Genomic DNA, 7,640 nt, shown 5'->3' with positions numbered 1-7,640 from the left:
CACTCACACAGGTTTCCCATAGGTATGATCACACCACTGTCTACCACACACCCCTGCTGTCCTGTGAATCAGATGTTCATATGTTTCTATATCACTCCATCTCTCTCTCTCTCTATATATATATATACAGCATATATTATCTGTCTGCCCATCTGTTAACCTGCTTGTATGCCTCTCCCCAGCTCTGGTCCATACCCCCAGCCCCAGCCCCAGTTCTGGTCCATACCCCCAGCCCCAGCCCCAGCCCCAGCCCCAGCCCCAGCTCTGGTCCATACCCCCAGCCCCAGCCCCAGTTCTGGTCCATAACCCCAGCCCCAGCCCCAGTTCTGGTCCATTCCCCTAGCCCCAGCCCCAGCCCCAGCCCCAGCCCCAGCCCCAGCCCCAGCCCCAGCTCTGGTCCATACCCCCAGCCCCAGTCCCGACCCCAGCCCAGTTCCCCAGCCATAGCCCTGGCCCATACCCCAGCAGGGAAGGGAGCGCTGCAGAGAGCAGGTCTGCTAATGCATTCACCGGCCAGCCCTCATTCAAGCAAAGCACTTAATGACTTTAATTGATCTTTATTAGCTCCAATTAGAGGGGGACACTGGGGGGAAAACAAGGTTGTGATTCCTGCAGACAGATCACACAGCATAGAGCCAGGGTGAGAGGAGAGGTGAGGGAGAGGTGAGGGAGAGGGAGAGGGAGAGGGAGAGGGAGAGGGAGAGGGAGAGGGGGAAGGTGAAAGGGAGGGGTGAGGAAGAGAGAGAGTGGGAGAAGGATCACACAGCAGAGGTTAGGGAAGGAGGGATCACACAGCAAAGGTGAAGCGAGATGGAGAGAGGGAGGGATGGAGAGAGAGAGGGAGGAAGAAAGAGAGAGAGAGAGAGGGCCAGCTAGACTACTTCCACCTTAAGCCCAGAAGACAAGGGGTAGAAGATAGCCAGGCTATGGAGCTACCACCAACCCCCCCCTCCTGTCCTCCCCCTCTCCTGTCCTCCCCCTCCTGTCCTCCCCAGTGCCCGTGTTTGTGTTTCTGGGGCGCTGGGCGACCTCTGACCTTTAGCTAATGAGAGCGATAACGAGGATTAAAAGGGGGCGACTGGGAAGGTGACTGAGAGGGTGTGTGTGTGTGTGTGTGTGTGTGCACGTGTGTGTGTGTGTGTGTGTGTGCATGTGTGTGTGTGAGTGCGCATGTGTGTGTGTGTGTGTGTGTGTGTGCGTGCACGTGCGTGTGTGTGCGTGTGTGTGTGTGTGAGAGTGTGCGTGTGTCTGAGAGAGGGGGTTTAAACAATTACACTCCGCTGCCAACATGGCTTTCTTCATGACTCAGGAAATTACAGTCTATTTCTCTGTCCGTACAAAAGAGAAAGGCTTATGGAAAATAATAAATTATCCGGGAGCCACATTAACTTGGATGTAAATCGCTGGGCAATTATGTTTTAATAGGCCTTTAAGAGAATGAGTAATTGGGGGGTGAAGCTTGTGGGGTTGCTCAACCTCACCCATCGTTCTCTCCCTCTCTCTCTCCCTCTCTCTCTCCCTCTCACTCTCTCTCTCTCTCTCTCGGCGCCGAGCAGAACACAACACCGCTTCGGTTGTCTTGTATCGGTCAGCCTGAGTGTGTGTGTGTGTGTGTGTATGTTTGTGTAGTGTGTGTGTGTGTGCGCGCGCGATTGTGTTCATGTTCCAGATCGCCGATGAGCCGGGGGGCAGCTGAGCATGACCCCAACCTACACAAGTGCCCTTTGACCTCCGACCCCCTTGCCCCAGACAGTGACCCCCCCCCCCCCCCCCCCCCCTTCGGTCTGTCTGTCAGTGTGTGTTTGGCCTTGCAGGTCTGCTACTTGAGAGGGATCAGGATCAACGTGGAGGGAGAGATCACAACAGGAACGACCACCTACAGGAACGCTCACTAGCTAATGAGACTGACCCAAAACACAAACACAGCAGGGAGAAGAGAGGGAGAAGAACAGAGAGAGAGAGAAAGAGGGAGGGGGGGGGAGGGAGGGAGGGTCGGGAGGGCAGAGAGAAAGAGCGAGAGGGAGAGAGAGAAAATACAATCAAACCGGATAATACTGAACTTCAGATTTATTTTTATTGTCATTATTTTCAATACCCGGTTCTATCGATTTTTTTTTTCTCCCCATGGTGAATGCGTACGTCTCACAAAGGGTCAGGGCAAACCTAGTCATACTTTTACAGATGTACTTCATATGTACAGTATCTAAACATATGTTCATTGTTATCTTGTGAGGATGACAAAGATCTGAGACATCCTATAGGCACACCCGTTCCTCTCTCCATCCGTCAGAGAGATACAGGATATGAATTTTGATGAGTCATCCCTCAAACTCACTCCCATCCATAACTGTCAACACTGTGAAGGCACTTCAAGGAGCACTTTAACATAAAGCCTCTGTGTATGTTAATATAAGCTCCTATATTTCTCTACTTAAACAACTCCGACATGTTTGGTTTTCCTTCCAAGCTCTTCTCACGTTCCTCAAAGTATCTGAGACCGGCAATTTGCTCAAACACACACGGGGGGGGGGAGGGTTGGGGGGTTATTTGGAAGAGAGGAGCCTCGGTAGAAAAAGAAAGTGAGAGTTTTCTCCAATGGGAATGTCACTGTCTTCAAAGAGAGCGTCATCCCGCATGCCTAAATGTGTCCGAACCCACAGTATACTGCATCTAAAGTACAGAAACCCCTTACAACACAGAACGACCAACCTCCATAAAAGACCAGACACCATTCCCTGGGCGTTTGCTATCATTTATCAACCGATAGAAGACGCGAAAGCGAAAACATGTTCACAGAAGAAATACAGCTCCAAAATGCTCACGCCTCATGTTGTCTCGATGCTTTTTTCGAGAGTCTGTAACAGCCCTCTTTAACACTCCGGTTGGCTCCATCTCCAGGCCTGGTGGTGTGTATTATAATCTTCTAAACTGGATCACTTGGACTTGGTTTCTATGGTATAGTCTGTAATCTAGATGATATGAGATCAACCAATGATATGACAGGACGGAGCAGAATGGCTTTCTTACATACGGTCTATGATAAGCATCCTAGGTCTGCTAGATCTCCCAGCTTTAGTTGTACTGTAGTGTAGGTCTCTATGTCTCTGTGTGTGGGGGCTTTTAGATCTGTTAGACAGCTGGGTTGGGTGTTACAGTAGTTCATACTTGTCTATATTGCATTTAATGTTTATATTGTTTGTATATTGTTCTGGTTGTAAAGCACTTTGGGACAATTATGATTGTCAAGAGTGTTATACAAATACAGTACATTTCATTGATTGATTCTTTAGTTGACTGATTGATTGATTGATTGATTGATTGATTGATTAATAGATCAGCTGGCCTTGTTTCTCTACTAGACCTGCCGTCCAGCTCTCTATGCCTCAATACGCTGTGAAATAATGTACGTCCCAAACTGCAGAACGTCAAGAGAACTGGAGACAGTTTTTGTCATTTGTGGAGACAGACTTCACCGTTATAATTGCTAGCAAAAGGAAACCTGAGCGGTAGCAATGGACGGTAAAGATATTCTGATTTGGCCCAAGGTTTACTAAGCTTGCAGGTAAGGTCCATTTAGTATCTTACTGGAATTGACAGTAAATTAGCTCCCACGCTGACTCTCTTTTGCTGGCAATTATAACACTGACGCCTGTCTCCAAAAATGACAAGTGTCTCCAGTTTTGTTTACACTTTGCAATTTGTGAAGTACCCACTTTCATAGATTTTTCAGACTGGGGGTCTTTTATATATAGTCTTCTAAACTACTAGATCCCCTGGTCTGGATTCTATGGTTCTGTATTCTACTCTGCTAGATCTCTATGTCTCTACTCTGACTGGGGACTTTAATATAAGATTACTATAGTGTATATTCTAGTCTACTAGATCTCTACGTCTGTACCCTGACTAGGGTCTTTAATATCCTCCTGGGTTGCTCTGTCACCCCTGTCGCCAAGGGGACAAGGAGAACGTGGCGTTTCCCCGGATCAAAAATTTACGAGCAATTAAAAGGCGGGCGACGCAGGGCATCCATCAGTCGGGCGTGCTGCTGCCAGGCAGGGCGAGAGAGGGCCGCAGTAAACCACACGCTATATACTTTTATATCTGTTTTCTCTCCAAAGAGGGAAGGTTATGGCAAAATTATGTTTTACGGTTCCACAATTCTACGGTGATGTAGACATCTTTCACGAAACGAAAAAGCCTTGGAGGTCAGAGGGAGAGGGAGAGAGAGAGGGAGAGGGATGGAGAGAGAGAGAGAGCGAAAGGAGTGTGTGTGTTGTTTGGTGTGTGTGTGTGTGTGTGTGGGGGGGGGTGTCCGTCTGTGTGTGTGTGTGTGTGTGGTTGTATCATGTGTACAAACTGACTGTTTGTCTAACAACTCATAAACTACACACCATCCTAGGGTCTATTAGTTTCTCTTGGTAGATTGACCCAATTACTCTCTTGTTTATTAGGACACACACACACGCACACGCACACACACACCTAGTACACAATAACACACACACACACACACCCTCATGCATCACCAAACTCTCTCTCTATTTCTCTCCCTCACTTTTTCTGGCTGCTTGCGACAGGTCTGGGATCATTTGCATCCTTAATTGTGTTGTAATGTACTTTTAATTTGAAAACGGAGGCAATTAATTATTTTGATACGGAACAAAATGCCGCAAATGTAAACATTCTAATAGTTCTCTGCGAGCGTGGCGTCATTTTTCAAAAAGGGGATTGGAATCTTATCTCATTTTTTATTTCTGAGCTTTTCTTTTTTTTGGGGAGATACGACTACCATTTCGCTGCTCATGCATTCTCCTTGATATTCACTTTGTCTTTACAGAGAGGGCAATGTTTCTTTGATCTTTTCTTCTCTGTTATTCTCCATCCAATCTTCCACAGTGTAATTACAATAGTTTCACCTAGCCTATCCAAAGAGATTAAATGAAATTAAGCCTGTTTGTACGTGCAGCTCCGTGCTCTGCTCTGTTCTGCTGTGGACGGCCCGCCCTCAGCGATCAGACACCCACATCTCTACTCTGTTCCCTATTTCTGGGTCAGATACTTCAAGTGAAGATTCTAAGCAGAGATTATTTTTTCCACTGAGGACCACATGATCAATAGGTGTCAGTATTCAGAGGACTACAGAGCTGTGGGAGAGAGAGAGAGAGAGAGAGGGGACCAGAGCAGAGCAGGTCCATTTGTATGTAGATAGGTGTGTGTGTGTGGGGGGTGTGTGTGTGTGTGTGTGTGTGTGTGTGTGCGTGTGCGTGTGCGTGTGCGTGTGTGTGTGAGGAGACCATAGCAGCACCATTTGTACGGTACAGGGCCTATACTTGGACACTCTGTCAATCTAATAAAGCCTTACACAATGGAGGAGGATGGATGCATGTTATTCTTTTCTCCTTTTTTTTCCTAGATCCATCACCCTCTCTCTCCTTTTCTCTCTGCTCCCTTGTTCTCTGTTTCTCTCTCTCTTTCCTTCCTTTTCTTTCTCTCTCTATCACCCCTTCTCACTCTCCTCTCTCTCTCTCTCTCTCTCTCTCTCTCTCTCATTCTCTCTCTCTCCCCTTCTGTCTCTCTCTCTTGTTCTCCAGAGGGGGGCAGGGAACTCACTGACATCACAGCAGGCCTAGCAACAGCCAATAAATTATGAGTGACAGGTCTTTGGACCAATAAAAGCTCTGCCATATTTCATGCACAGTAAATCTGATTGCAGATTGCGCTGGCGTGTGGCGGCTGACATGTTTATCGTCGCCGTGGCGATGAGGAGCCGGGGGTCGGTCCCCGACATCAACGCTTTCTAAAGCCTTGTAGTCCATATGGAGGTCAAACAGATGGAATTCTGGGATACTAACCCACCAGCCCCTCCCCACCCCCCCCCCCTCCCCCCCCTTACATCAAACCCCCCAACCCCTTCCACTTTGAAATGTCTTTTCTTCCGTACTCACCCTTAAAAGCCGTGCAGTTGCTCCTTTCACAACAGCCATCTGTCCCTAATCCACAAATGTCCCCAGTGAAGCCTTTAGCTGCCCGCCTTGTTAACTAAACTACAGGCTACTCAAACACTGTTCACACGGTCATTCAGGCTCAGAGAGACTCCCTGTCTGGCTCCATCTACAGCTAGAACTCCTCACAACACAACACATCCAAGTTCAAGGACTATTCTTCTTCTTTTTTTTGTATATATTATTATTTTTTTTATTTTTTTTACCCAACCATTATTTCATCAGTTAAATTGACTGAGGAAATAATTATCTTCTGCGGTTAAATATATTCGGCATAATCCCTTAAACCCTAAAAATAAGTACCAGTTCACAGAGGCCCCCAACCAACAGACATTCTACAAGCTAAAAACTAGACGTTATTTTCACAGAGCATCCTCCTTAGATATCTTGATATATTTCACATTTCCATATATTTCAGATACTTCATCGGTGGAGGCTGGCGGCGGTAGAAATCGGAGGACGGGCTCGTTGTAATGGATGGCATCCAATGAGGAATGGTATCAAACACACACGTTAAGGCACCATAAAGCCATACATACAGTGACCCTAAACCCATCGGCTCTGTCCCCTGACGGTCTTTCTCCCGGCTGTGAACCATCTCTCATCATGACTCTGGTCTATGCTGAGCTTCAATATGATCAGCGCATTACCAGTCCTCAGCCAAAGAGCCTTAATGGACGTCTCTCCACTACTGTCTGCCACTGTGATCAGAATCATTATAATCTCATTAATCTATCCTTCTCCACAGCAACACACTGATTACAATCTATTACATGACATATTTCAGACGGCAAAGAAAGAGTGGCGAGGAAAGAGAGAAAGATGAGAAGGAAAGAGAGAAGGATGATGAGAAAATGAGTGAGAGTGAAAGACAGCGAGAGAGGAGAGGGAGAGGAGGGGGGGGGGTGGGAGAGTGACAGAGCGAGAGGTGGAGAGAGAGAGAGAGAGAGAGAGAGAGAGAGAGAGAGAGAGAGAGAGGGAGGGATGGATGAATGAGAGCGAGATAGCAGAGAAAATACATTACAATTCCATGACTGATTACAGCTGGTGCCATTGCCCGGCTGACATTGTAAAGGCGTTGTAAAAGCGTTGTTAAAACGTTTATACGATGTCTGGAGGAGCGCCGGTTAAAACATCTCTCACTCTGATCCCCGCCTTGTACATTAGGAGAGAGAGAGCGCTTCCATTTCCTGAGCCCTGCTCGCTGTAGTAAATCAGGGAGGCTATACAAGCTCTGACACACACACACACACATACACACACACACACACACACACACACACACACACACACACACACACACACACACACACACACACACACACACACACACACACACACACACACACACACACACACACACACACACACACAGGACTGGGTGATGCACTAACAATGATGCTTCTCCCCCCCAGCCAGCATCACTTGTTTAAACAGTCATAAACAGATAAAAAGGTCTCTTTATCTCTTCACAGAGGCTGTGATGTCTACCATGTAAGGTGTGATGTCTATGGTGGATGCTGTGTCTGTGGTTTATGTTGTTTACTATATATGTTTACGTCGTTTACTGTATATGGTGTGTGTGTGTGTGTGTGTGTGTGTGTGTGTGTGTGTGTGTGTGTGTGTGTGTGTGTAGGA

The sequence above is a fragment of the Argentina silus genome (genome assembly GCF_951799395.1).
Source record: "Argentina silus genome assembly, chromosome: 10".
NCBI lineage: Eukaryota > Metazoa > Chordata > Actinopteri > Argentiniformes > Argentinidae > Argentina > Argentina silus.
This window is presented reverse-complemented; position numbering follows the sequence as displayed.